Genomic DNA, 11,663 nt, shown 5'->3' on the forward strand with positions numbered 1-11,663 from the left:
AGTGGCCTATTGCACTGCTCTTGATGAATTAAACTCAAAACTCTGTGGGTTAAAATAATTTTTTTTTACATTTTATTTCGGAGGTATTATGTATCACGGCAGACATTACTGCAGTCTTTTTTTATTGAGCTGCACTCATTATCCTGTGAATTATTCCCTTTTTGGTGTTTAATCAGCCTGTCATGGGATTAGTTTTTGCTCTTGTGAATGCTTTTTTTCCCCAGAGCTTTCATATAAGCAGACATGAATAGGCGCTTAGTCTGACAAAAAAAGTCTTCTCTTGGACATGAATAAATATAGCTTATAAAAAACAGTGCTTAAGTGGAAAGTGGGCTGGGTGCAGGCTTTGAAAATGTTCATTCAGAAAATCTGCAGTATGACAGGCGATTTATCTGTAATTTTTGGAAAATCCTTTGAGGTACATCCTATAAAGTGGCAACTGGAAGTTGAAAGTCATTGCAAGGCAAGCCTTGGATGGCAAAAAGTATTTGGAGTTCTGCAGAAATTGTGTAAAGACAACGTGCAGCTCTACACATACAACCGTACGTGCTGAGTGCATATGGATGACAGTGGAAACCTTTTTTTTTGTGTATTTATTGTCTTGGCCCATAAAACCTTCTCTAGCATCCCCTTCATGGAGGTTATTATCATTATAGGATCATTCATGAATGCACACAAAGATGATGCTATAAAACAGGGACAAATCTAATATAGCTCATATTCATGATGACATCAGCTGACTTAAATGTGAAATGCATGATTGCTACTCTCTGACCCAGCAAGTAACTTCATAACAGTGGTGGTAGTGGGGCAGTGGTGGTCTGGCAGTTAAGGAAGTGAATTCATAACTAAAGGGTTGCCGGTTCAAATCCCGAACCGCCAAGGTGCCACTGAGGTCCCCTTGATCAAGGTGCCGTCCCCACACGCTGCTCCCCAGGCACCTTTCATGGCCGCCCGTTGCTCACCATGGGTTAAATGTGTGCTGTGCTTGCTGTGTATCACAATCACAATCACTTTCACAGTCACAGTCAACAACAGAGCTGGTTTGATGCTAACCTGAGTGCCAACCGGCTTAATCAGTTGTCTACTCAGTACACACTGCTGTTTTGACCTCAGAGCTTCTTTAAGTCAGTGGAAATAGATTGAGTAGACCACACCGGGAAAACAAAATCAACTGACTTACCTTGTGCCGACCTCCTCTCTCCTCTGACTCCGCCAGCCGGGCATCTTGCCACAGCCTGCATAAGTGTTCCGGGATCTGGTATTGAACCTTGAACCGCACGAAGCGAAGGGAGAAGCAACTAAATAAAGTGTTGTGGATATTATCTGCGTCTGGGGTCCCTTTTTTGGAACAAACGGGCCTCCTAACTCTTGTCCCTGTTTGTGTCGTGGCATTCAACTTAATTTGACAGGTTAATTCACATGAATTCACAAAGTTAAGGGGGATACGTTGCATTTACCATGGTTAGGACCAGCCATAGGTTGTTAACAACACTAAAAAAAAAGGAATAAATGCAGATGCTATTATAATTAAACCAAATTGCTTTGCTGTTTCTTCCCCTTTATTAATATGTGGTATACTAAACATTCCAAACTGTTTAATATTCACTTGATTTAATTAGAGCATCTAAATTCCATGGAAGGAAATGCTCCATCATATACACCATTAGGTTTCTCACAAATATTCTGTCTCTACATACATTGCAAGCTGTTGAACCCTTGTTTCCTGTGCTGATGCAAGCAGTATTAAAATGTGCTATGCTGAATTTACTTTAATTATTGAAGTACAGCGGAAGAGCACCAGGGAGGCAATTTGGTTATTGTGGTTCTAAGAGTGGCTCCACGCTCATCTTATTTCAAGTGAAATGTGAAATGCTGCTATACCTGGCAGAAACCAGGAAAATTTCTTGTTGTTTTCTGTGCCACAGCATTGATTTTAGCCCCTTGCCCATAAACCTTATCCAATCTTTATGCATTGTATCATTTCCAGGCCTGCAAATTTGAAAACAGGACGATAATGCAGTAAATGCTTCAGTTCTTGGAAAGACATCAAAAGAAAGGAGATATTGATCTGCTCATTCTCCAAAAACGAGCCACAAATATTAGACATCCAGGATCTAAACAGAGGGAGAGAGCAGCTCTTGTTTCCATTAGTGTGTAGTGGACCTAGCTCAGTTGGAAGATTTGTAGCTGTGGCTCTTTCCATGAAAATGTGAACCTGCAGACAAGTTGGGGATAATCAACAGTGCTGAAGTGGTGATGAACCATCTGGAGGAAGCCCTGGAGTGTATGGCGAACCTTGAGGAAAAGGCCTCTGAGTAAATGAGAAATTTCCAATAAGGGGACAAATAATGTTTTTTTTCACCCTATGCTGCTGCATGGCTTGATTTAAAATAGATGTCTATTGATTTAAACTTCATGTCTATTCGAACTTAACAGTGTAAAAGTTCAGAAGAAACCTTTAGACAATACATGATTTTAATGAATGAATTAATGTAAATTATTTGTTTTGTTTATCTCTTGCTCATAACATTTATTAATAAATCACAGTTTCAATGTAAAGGTTACATTTTAACTCAAAGTCAACATGTGATTGCCACATTAAATTAGAATACACATTTTCCATAGGTGCTTAACTATGGAAATGATCAATTACAATATTTAATCATTAGAAAACAAGTTTAGATTACTAGATACTTTTCTTTATTTGTCAGGTACACATATTGGGAAGGAAAAAATGCAAACTCTCCACTTACAAACAGGGGATTTAATAAAATGCAGACATGAAACAGAGGTAAAAATGACAAATTACAGAACGAGGACAAGACACAGCAAGGATGCATTCATACTAATTACAACAGGAAAATGTCCCGAAACGGGCACAGTTAAATAATAAAATGTGGCCAAATGCATAAAAGTTCTCCAATCACAGCTGTTTCAAGACTCTGAGCTTCTGAGCTTCAAAGTGTTTCTGATCAGACAGGTGCCGCGCGCTGGGTGGGAGGATAGATGACGCCATGCGTTTGATCAAACTGTTGGAAACAGACTGCAGTGAATTCAAAACTGCAAAATGAAGGCAATACATGAAAATACAGATGTATTAATCGACACACTCATAAAGAGTGCCTCGGCTGCAGAAGCAGCACGTGAAATTTACTAGAGGAGAGATGCAGGAATGCATCATTTCTGGTTGCGCCCGCATGAAGTGACTCAGCAGCCCTGCTGCTCAGAAGTCAACTCGTTGTGTGAAATCAAATGACAAGCAGCCTGCTGAATTTTAAAAAGAAAACACAGAGTCGTGGAATATTGGGACCTTGGTATTTACAATGAGATTCACTGGCAGGTTCTTGCATAAATCACACCTGTTGGCCATCCGTTCCCTTTTCGTGCACTTGGATGCTGAAATCGTGGGCAAGAATGATCAGAACCTTGAAATGGCCAGTCTTCAAAGGCTGAATTTGAAAATTCATTTTAGAAATTTGAAGCCGATGATGTTTATAGGTATGTAAAACCAGTGTGGAGTGATTATTTGATTGGGTGTTATTTCAAAAACAATTATACAGTATCCGAGGTTGGGTGTGTATCTGGACGCATTGTGGGTGATGGAACAATACATATCTGGCATCATGCAGTCAGGACTCGTTAAATAAAGCCATTTTGCCATCTGACTACAGCAAATAGTTGTCTGTGCTCTTCGTAAGCTATAGCGCTGTCACAGGAATCAATTTTTGGAACATATGAATATATAGAGAGGGTTCAAGGACTCCCTCAGCCAGTGACCATTCCCCTACACTTATGCAATGTAATATTATAATCAGCTCAGTTTACCAATCTGCCTCTACTTAAATAGGTAAGTATTCAGATCAGTATTCTAACACAGCTGTGTGTAAGGATTTGCGCTTTGTTTTGTAAAGTGTAGCAGATATGCACTGAGCTTGTTAAATTGATACATTTTTCATTGGCTTTATCATGTAAGACACTTCACTGTGTGTGTGTGTGTGTGTGTGTGAGAGAGAGAGAGCCTGATAATACTCTGCTGTAACTCCCAGATGGATTCCAGAGATGACAGGGCACTTCCAGTTAAACACAGTCACTGTAAATTTGCAGAGAGTGGACACGGTTCCCCTCTGATACCCAGTGTCACTTCGAGTTTGTCTTCCGCTTCATCCAGCTGTCCCCAGAGGGGAATGTGGGAAGGGGAGACACCGGAGCACAGCTGAGCGTGGAGTGAAGTCCCTGCCTCTCCGCGGCGCTGCCGAACTCACCAGAGTGCCTCTGTCATGCGGACGTTACCACCCTGATAACTAATGCAGGGCACTGAAGGCCTGTCCTCAGGCACGGAGAAGACACATCAGATGCCTTCAGATGAAAAAACAAGTGCAGTAAAGTTAAGGGATGTTTAAAATATTCAGCGGCCACCGAACGTAGAAGAAATGCCTATGGAGGAAATGTGGATATAATGTGATTATAAAAGGTGAACCTGTGTGTGTGAATGACAGCACACTGAGGAATTATAGCGCAAATCCAGGAACTTCCAAGCATTCCAAAAAATAGAACAAGAATAGAGTGAAAAAACGAATACAAAATAGTACCATTAAAAACAGGTCGATCTGGGGAGCTAGTTATGACTCCGGTGGCAACTGAGACTGCACAAATGCATTGAAATTTAATGATCAAACATTGCATTAGTCAGCAAGACATGCTGAACATAGCATTTCAGGACACAAGCATTACTATCCCACATCACAGTCATATATAATTTCAAGCACCAGGCCCAGAACGATTTGTATTGATGATCATTAATAACATTAATTTGTCAATGAGCCACTCAATGAGACCATCCTTGTCAGTCCCAAGAGTTTTCTGGCTTTTTGTTTTATTTTTGTAAAATTGAGCAAGTGAAAATTGAAAAATAAATATCTAGATTATTTATAATTCAAGTAGACCTCAGGGTGTTTTCATAAAGATGAAAAATTGGTGATAAAAATGCACAGCACTTTGATATTAGTAAAAAGTAACAAAACTTTATGTTTTCAGCGCATGTGATGAAAAAGATAAATATAAAAAAATAATTAAAATGTTAAAGATAAAGTGCAAAGGACCTCCCAGTTACCTCTAACCATGCTCATAAACTGAAAATCTTAATTCAATTAAATGCTGACAGGTAGCTATTCTTCTGATGCTCAATAAACACTGTATCTGTGATCCTCCTCAATCGTGCTGAATCATGATGGGTCCATCACTGTTCTACAACTAGCCCACCACTGAACAAGACTGTATTGTCCATTAATGCACATCTTTTCAGGTGCTCGCAATAAAGAAAAAGACAATTCAGTGGAATTCAGTAACCTCAAAATCCAGCCCAGGCAAGCTGCATAATTCATCATGCATCTTCAGTATGAGTGTTCTTCGCTCCCTTCAGCTCTCCCGACTTGACTACTAGTTGGATGTTTTATTCATGTTCACAGCAGCATCTGCTCCGGAAAGCCGGGTGAATTGTGTAACCTGACAATTCAGTTCAGATAAACAGTAAGATATCACCTCAGCGCGCAAGACTAATGCATGGACTGACAAAGAGATTAGATGGAGGCCTGTCACCTGTCACCTCTTAAAGTGGTCCTGATAGCTTGTCTGTGAGAGATATTTGGAAGTGGTTACAGAAACGCCGTGTTTACATGTGGTGCGTTAATCCGAGGTGAGAGATGGAACACATGCAGACATGCCTGTATGTCGGAGAAGTGTCTTCATGGCTGAAAGACTGCAGATGTGAGGGATATAGAATAAACACCTGTCTTTGCTGCCTGGGGATGTTGAAAAGACGCCTGATAGCTGAGTAATTTTTGTGAAAGACGCGTGTGGCGGGGTGTCAGCCCATGGCAGGAAAATAATATTTTGAATTATTTTGAATTTTAAGTCTTGAGCGCACACAAGGACAAGACCTTGATTTACAGAAGTACTCACACCATACTGAGGTTGTGTGAAGCAGGGGTTGCCAACCTTTTTTACCTGAAGCCCCTGTGTCATGTCTGTGTGAAAGACAAGTCAGGACCACCCAATGCCAATTTCCATATACGCATTAAAAGATTAAGAATTTAATTTAAAAAATAATTAATTACAATATTTTATTTTGCAGTTGTACATTTTTTTCTTCTTCTTCTATACTTTTGGAAATATAGAGTCTATATAGCCTACAGGAATGTAGAGAGTTTCGGTTATGCTGTTAGATGTGTTTGTCACGTCTACGGACTTACGGGGGAAGGAAGCGCAGAGGTCTGACATTCTGGGAAGGGGGTTTTATTATTAAATAAACAATAAACACAAATAAAGATGGGCGCGGTGGCCGAAAACAGTTTAACATAAATCACGAACTGAAACAAACCCGTAGGCGTGTGGCGATTGCCAGAACTCAAAACACATAAAACAAAACTAGGTCAAGTTCGTGCAGCGAGTTCACGAAAATGCCAGCGACCCCGAACGGGCGGAAACTTCCGGCATTTATGGGGCGTCAGGATTGGGTTCCGGTGTGGAGCCCAGCTGCAGGCAATCCTGACAGTGTTATTGAGATTTAGTTAGTTAGGTAACCTCAGTGCAGGTGAAATTTTGAGGACCCCTTGTGATCTCTAGCATGTAAGAAATTCTGAGAAATACTGAGAATAGTCTGAAGTTATCTGTGGTCAAGAATTTATCCTTGTTGCAAAAGAAACTAAAACATGAAACTAAAAGATAAAAAAAAACAGCTTGACCAAAATTGCTCCTTATTCGCCCTAACTTATCAATCCTACAAGAAGAAACCCCTTCTATCACTGACTAATGAGCTTTAATTACTCAAATTAGTTATCTCATCAGGACAAGTAGGAATCGTGTTTGGTGCTGATGAGTTTTATTCAAGTGTGTTGAGGACAGAGTTTTGATTTCGATGCATCATTGAGCACAAGTGGACAGAACCTTCACTGGACCTCTGCTGCACAGAAGTACATTTACATTCATGGCATTTATCAGACGCCCTTATCCAGAGCGACAGACAATCAGCAGTTACAGGGACAAGTGGATTGCACAGGGACACAATGGTGTCACGTCTACGGACTTACGGGGGAAGGAAGCGCAGAGGTTTGACATGCTGGGAACGGGGTTTTATTAATACAAACAATAAAGAAATACAAATAAACAGCGGCGCGGTGGCCGAAAACGATTTAACTTAAATAACGAACTGAAACTAACCCGTAGGCGTGTGGCGATTGCCAGAACTCAAAACACTCATAACAAAACCAGGTCAAGTTCGTGCAGAGTCCACGAAAATGCCAGCGACCCCGAACGGGCGGAAACTTCCGGCATTTATGTGGCGTCAGGATTAAAGTCAGGTGTGGAGGCCAGCTGCAGGCAATCCTGACAGAGCCCCCCCTCCAAGGGCTACGTCCTCGGAGCCCCAACAGTACCATCAGTGGAGGCGGCGGGGTGGACGGCGGCAACCACAGGGCTCCTGCCCTGCTGTATCCTCCCCTTGGAGGACCCGGTCCCTCGGGCTGGCTCCCCGGCGTGGTCAGGCGTGGCGGCCCCGGTCCCTCGGGCTGGCTCCCCGGCGTGGTCAGGCGTGGCGGCCCCGGTCCCTCGGGCTGGCTCCCCGGCGTGGTCAGGCGTGGCGGCCCCGGTCCCTCGGGCTGGCTTCCCCGGCGTGGTCAGGCGTGGCGGCCCCGGTCCCTCGGGCTGGCTCCCCGGCGTGGTCAGGCGTGGCGGCCCCGGTCCCTCGGGCTGGCTCCCCGGCGTGGTCAGGCGTGGCGGCCCCGGACCCTCGGCCTGGCTCCCCGGCGTGGTCAGGCGTGGCGGCCCCGGACCCTCGGCCTGGCTCCCCGGCGTGGTCCCGCTTGGCGGCCCCGGACCCTCGGCCTGGCTCCCCGGCGTGGTCCCGCTTGGCGGCCCCGGACCCTCGGCCTGGCTCCCCGGCGTGGTCCCGCTTGGCGGCCCCGGACCCTCGGCCTGGCTCCCCGGCGTGGTCCCGCATGGCGGCCCCGGACCCTCGGCCTGGCTCCCCGGCGTGGTCCCGCATGGCGGCCCCGGACTCCCGTACCTGCACACAATAATCAGGGCCGATCCATCTGGGTACGTGTGGGCCCTGTCTCCACATGTCCCCTCTGACACGTCTTGTGTCACCCCCTGCACCGCGCAGGGAGATTGTCCCAGAGCCTCCGGCGACTGTTCCAGGCACCCCAGGCTGGTGCCTTCTGGGACTATGCAGCCCCTCTCGCTGCACGGCCCTGGTGCCAAGGGGGGGGCATTGCCAGACCATCCGGCTAGCCCCTTCTGCGTCCGTTGGGACAAGCAGGCCCTCTTCCTGCCTGTCCCAGCTGGGTCCTCATTCCTACCCGGGGGCTCTATGGCGCTCCACCCCTCTGGAGGCAGACGCAGGCCCATGCCTGGCCCGCCCCTCCTCACTGGCTACCGGAGGACCCAGCTCCATCGCTTCCCCACCTCCCCTCCCCTCAGGAGGAGTCCCCAACCCGAACTGCACCCCCCCAAAAAATTCTTTGGGGGAGCACCCCCCCCGGCTGGACTTAGGGGTACCTTGGGGCTTGTCCACCTCGCCTTGGACCAGCACATTCGGGTCAGGAACCTCCTCCCTGGGGTTCGGCTCCGCGGCTGGGTCGCCATCTGGTGGACACAAAGAGGGGAAGTGGGGGCGACATACGGACACATATGCCACACAGACACACACAGACAGAGACAGACAGAAGAGAGGGTCGTCTGGCTCCCTCTCTGGGCTCTCCGGGACCTCCTCAGGGGGCACAGCCAGGATCTTGGGAGGAGCGACCTTCTCGTCGCCCACCAGTGCTGGGTCTTCTTGCCCCGGATCCTGACTGGCACTGGATGTGGTGGAGGGGCAGAGTTCGATCCCTGGCTCAGGCCGATCAAACTCCGCCCTCAGTCTCTGTTGGAAGTCCCGAAAACTCCTGTCTGTCTCTCCCTGCTGCCAGAGGGTTGTGCTCCAGCCCCATGCTGATCCAGTCAGACACTTGAGGATGGTAGTGATCTCGTCTGTGTCTGCTGCCCCACTGAAGGGTCCCGGGACAATTGGGCGGTCCCACACGGGGCTGGGCACGTCGCTGGAGATGGTGGTAGGTGTGTGGTGTGGAGGGGGGTGGACGTCTTCTCCAGCAGGTGTGGACGCTGGTGCTGCGCTGCCATTTTGCTGGGGAACGTCCGGGCAGAGGGAAGGCGGGTCGGCGACTGGAGCAGGAATGGAGGATTCCCTGCGAGGCAGTCCCGGCAGCGCAGTTGCTGGCTGGCGACCTCCCGTCGCCCTCTTCCACCAGCTTTCCTCACACTGCTGGGAGGGACGTGGGTCTCCCCGGACCTCGTGACGATCCTGGATGGGCGCGATGGGCGTAGCCATCCCGGCACCGACTGCCCAAACGGCGTCATCCTGGTCGTCGTCCGTGTCAACCTCGTACCCCCGGAAGTCACATGGGTCATCACGGACGCCGCGATGATCTCGGACGCGCACGCTGGGCGGAGCCATCCCGGCACCGACCGCCCACCGAAAATCCACGTCATCATCGCTTTCGTCATCCGTGTCCTCCCACCGGTGACTCCAAGGGTCGTCCACCCTGCGGACATCCTGGACCCATGGCGCGATAAGCTCCCATGGGCAGTACTCTGGCCATTCGGGCTGGAGGCTGCCCACCTCCTCGCTGGAGGAACGCCGCCGTTGTTGTTGCCGCTTCTCACCCCCCTGGAAGTGACGTGGGTCCCCACGGACCTTGCGACGATCGCAGACTGGCGCGATGGGCGGAGCCCAACTCTCGTCTCCCGTGCTCTCGTCGCCGTCCGTGTCGTCCACGGGGAGCCTTGCCAGCAGAGCGCAGAGTTCTTGGCTCGACATGGCGAAGATCGTGGGGGTCGCATCTTCTGCGCTCGCTGCCCACGTCACTTCCTCGCTGCTGCCGACGCCAACGTCCTCGCTCCGCCCACTCACCCGCCGACGTTGTCGCTTCCGGGTTTCGCGGAGTTTCCCGGGGGTGACGTCATCACGCGGCGCCGCGTACCACGGCTTCTCGGGGAGAAAACGCTCCACCAGAACGGGCGGCGCGTCTCTCCCCTGCCGTCCGCGTTCGCCGCGCCGGGCTGCGTCCTTCGCGGCGTTTCTTCTCCTCTGCTTTCCACCTCTGCGCTTTTGGGTGGGTCGCTGGCATTCTGTCACGTCTACGGACTTACGGGGGAAGGAAGCGCAGAGGTTTGACATGCTGGGAACGGGGTTTTATTAATACAAACAATAAAGAAATACAAATAAACAGCGGCGCGGTGGCCGAAAACGATTTAACTTAAATAACGAACTGAAACTAACCCGTAGGCGTGTGGCGATTGCCAGAACTCAAAACACTCATAACAAAACCAGGTCAAGTTCGTGCAGAGTCCACGAAAATGCCAGCGACCCCGAACGGGCGGAAACTTCCGGCATTTATGTGGCGTCAGGATTAAAGTCAGGTGTGGAGGCCAGCTGCAGGCAATCCTGACAAATGGTAGTAAGCGTGGTTTGAATTTGACTTTGTTTCTTGAGGTTCATAGGCAAATGTTCAAGTTCAATTTGAGCTTTATTGTCATTTCAAAATACTTCTGTTCAACACAGACACACTGGGCTACATAAAGTGCAAACAGGGGCCACAGACCGTGCAAGTGTAACATTTAACAAAAAAAACATATAGACAACAGAGACAAACGGCGCTAAAGTAAAATAAATAAGAAATGTGTGAAGTACAATTGTGCAAATACTGCAGTGCAAAATGGAACGGTGCTCTAATACATAATATTACTCAATTTAACAGTGTGTGTGTGAGTGTGTCTGTCCACTGTGTTCAGGTCACTGATGGCCTGTGGGATGAAGCTATTGCATAGCTTGGCAGTGAGGGATCGAATGGTTTGGTACCTTTTTCTGGACGGTAGAACGGTGAAGAGTGCATGTGAGGGGTGTGTACAGTCCTTCACAATGTCTGTTATGAAGGAAAGAGAGACTCTGATGATCTTCTCAGCTGTCCTCACCATCCGCTGTAGGGTCTTGCGGTCCAATAAGGTGCAGTTCCCAAACCAGACAGTGATGCAGCTTGTTAGAATGCACTCTATAGTCCCTCTACTGTATAGAAGGTGGTGAGGATGGATGGTGGATGATGGGCTTTCCTCAGCCTCTGCCAGAAGTAGAGACGCTGCTGGGCTTTCTTGGCTGTTGAGCTTGTTTTGAGATTCCAGAAGAGAATCTCCTCAAGATGAACACGGAGGAACTTAACACAAGATCTGTCGATGTTCAGGGGAGTGTGGTCCTTCCATTCTCCTCTGAAGTCAACAATAATCTCCTTCGTTTTGTCCACCTTCAAAAGTAGATTGTTGACCTTACACCAGTCCGTCAGTCGTTGCACCTCCTCTCTGTACGCTGACTCATTGTTATCGCTGATGAGACCCACCACGTTCATGTCATCTGAGAACTTGTGATGATGTGGTGGGAGCTGTGCATCGCTTCACAGTCGTGGGTCAGCAGGGTGAACAGCATTGGACTGAGAACACAGCCCTGCTCAGTGTGGTGGTGCTGGAGATGCTGTTCCCGATTCGGACAGACTGAGGAAGTCCAAGATCAGGCCCAGCAGGCTCAGCTTCTCGACCTTGGCTACTACCACTCCTAGACA

Source organism: Denticeps clupeoides, chromosome 17, assembly GCF_900700375.1.
Source record: "Denticeps clupeoides chromosome 17, fDenClu1.1, whole genome shotgun sequence".
Taxonomy (NCBI): domain Eukaryota; kingdom Metazoa; phylum Chordata; class Actinopteri; order Clupeiformes; family Denticipitidae; genus Denticeps; species Denticeps clupeoides.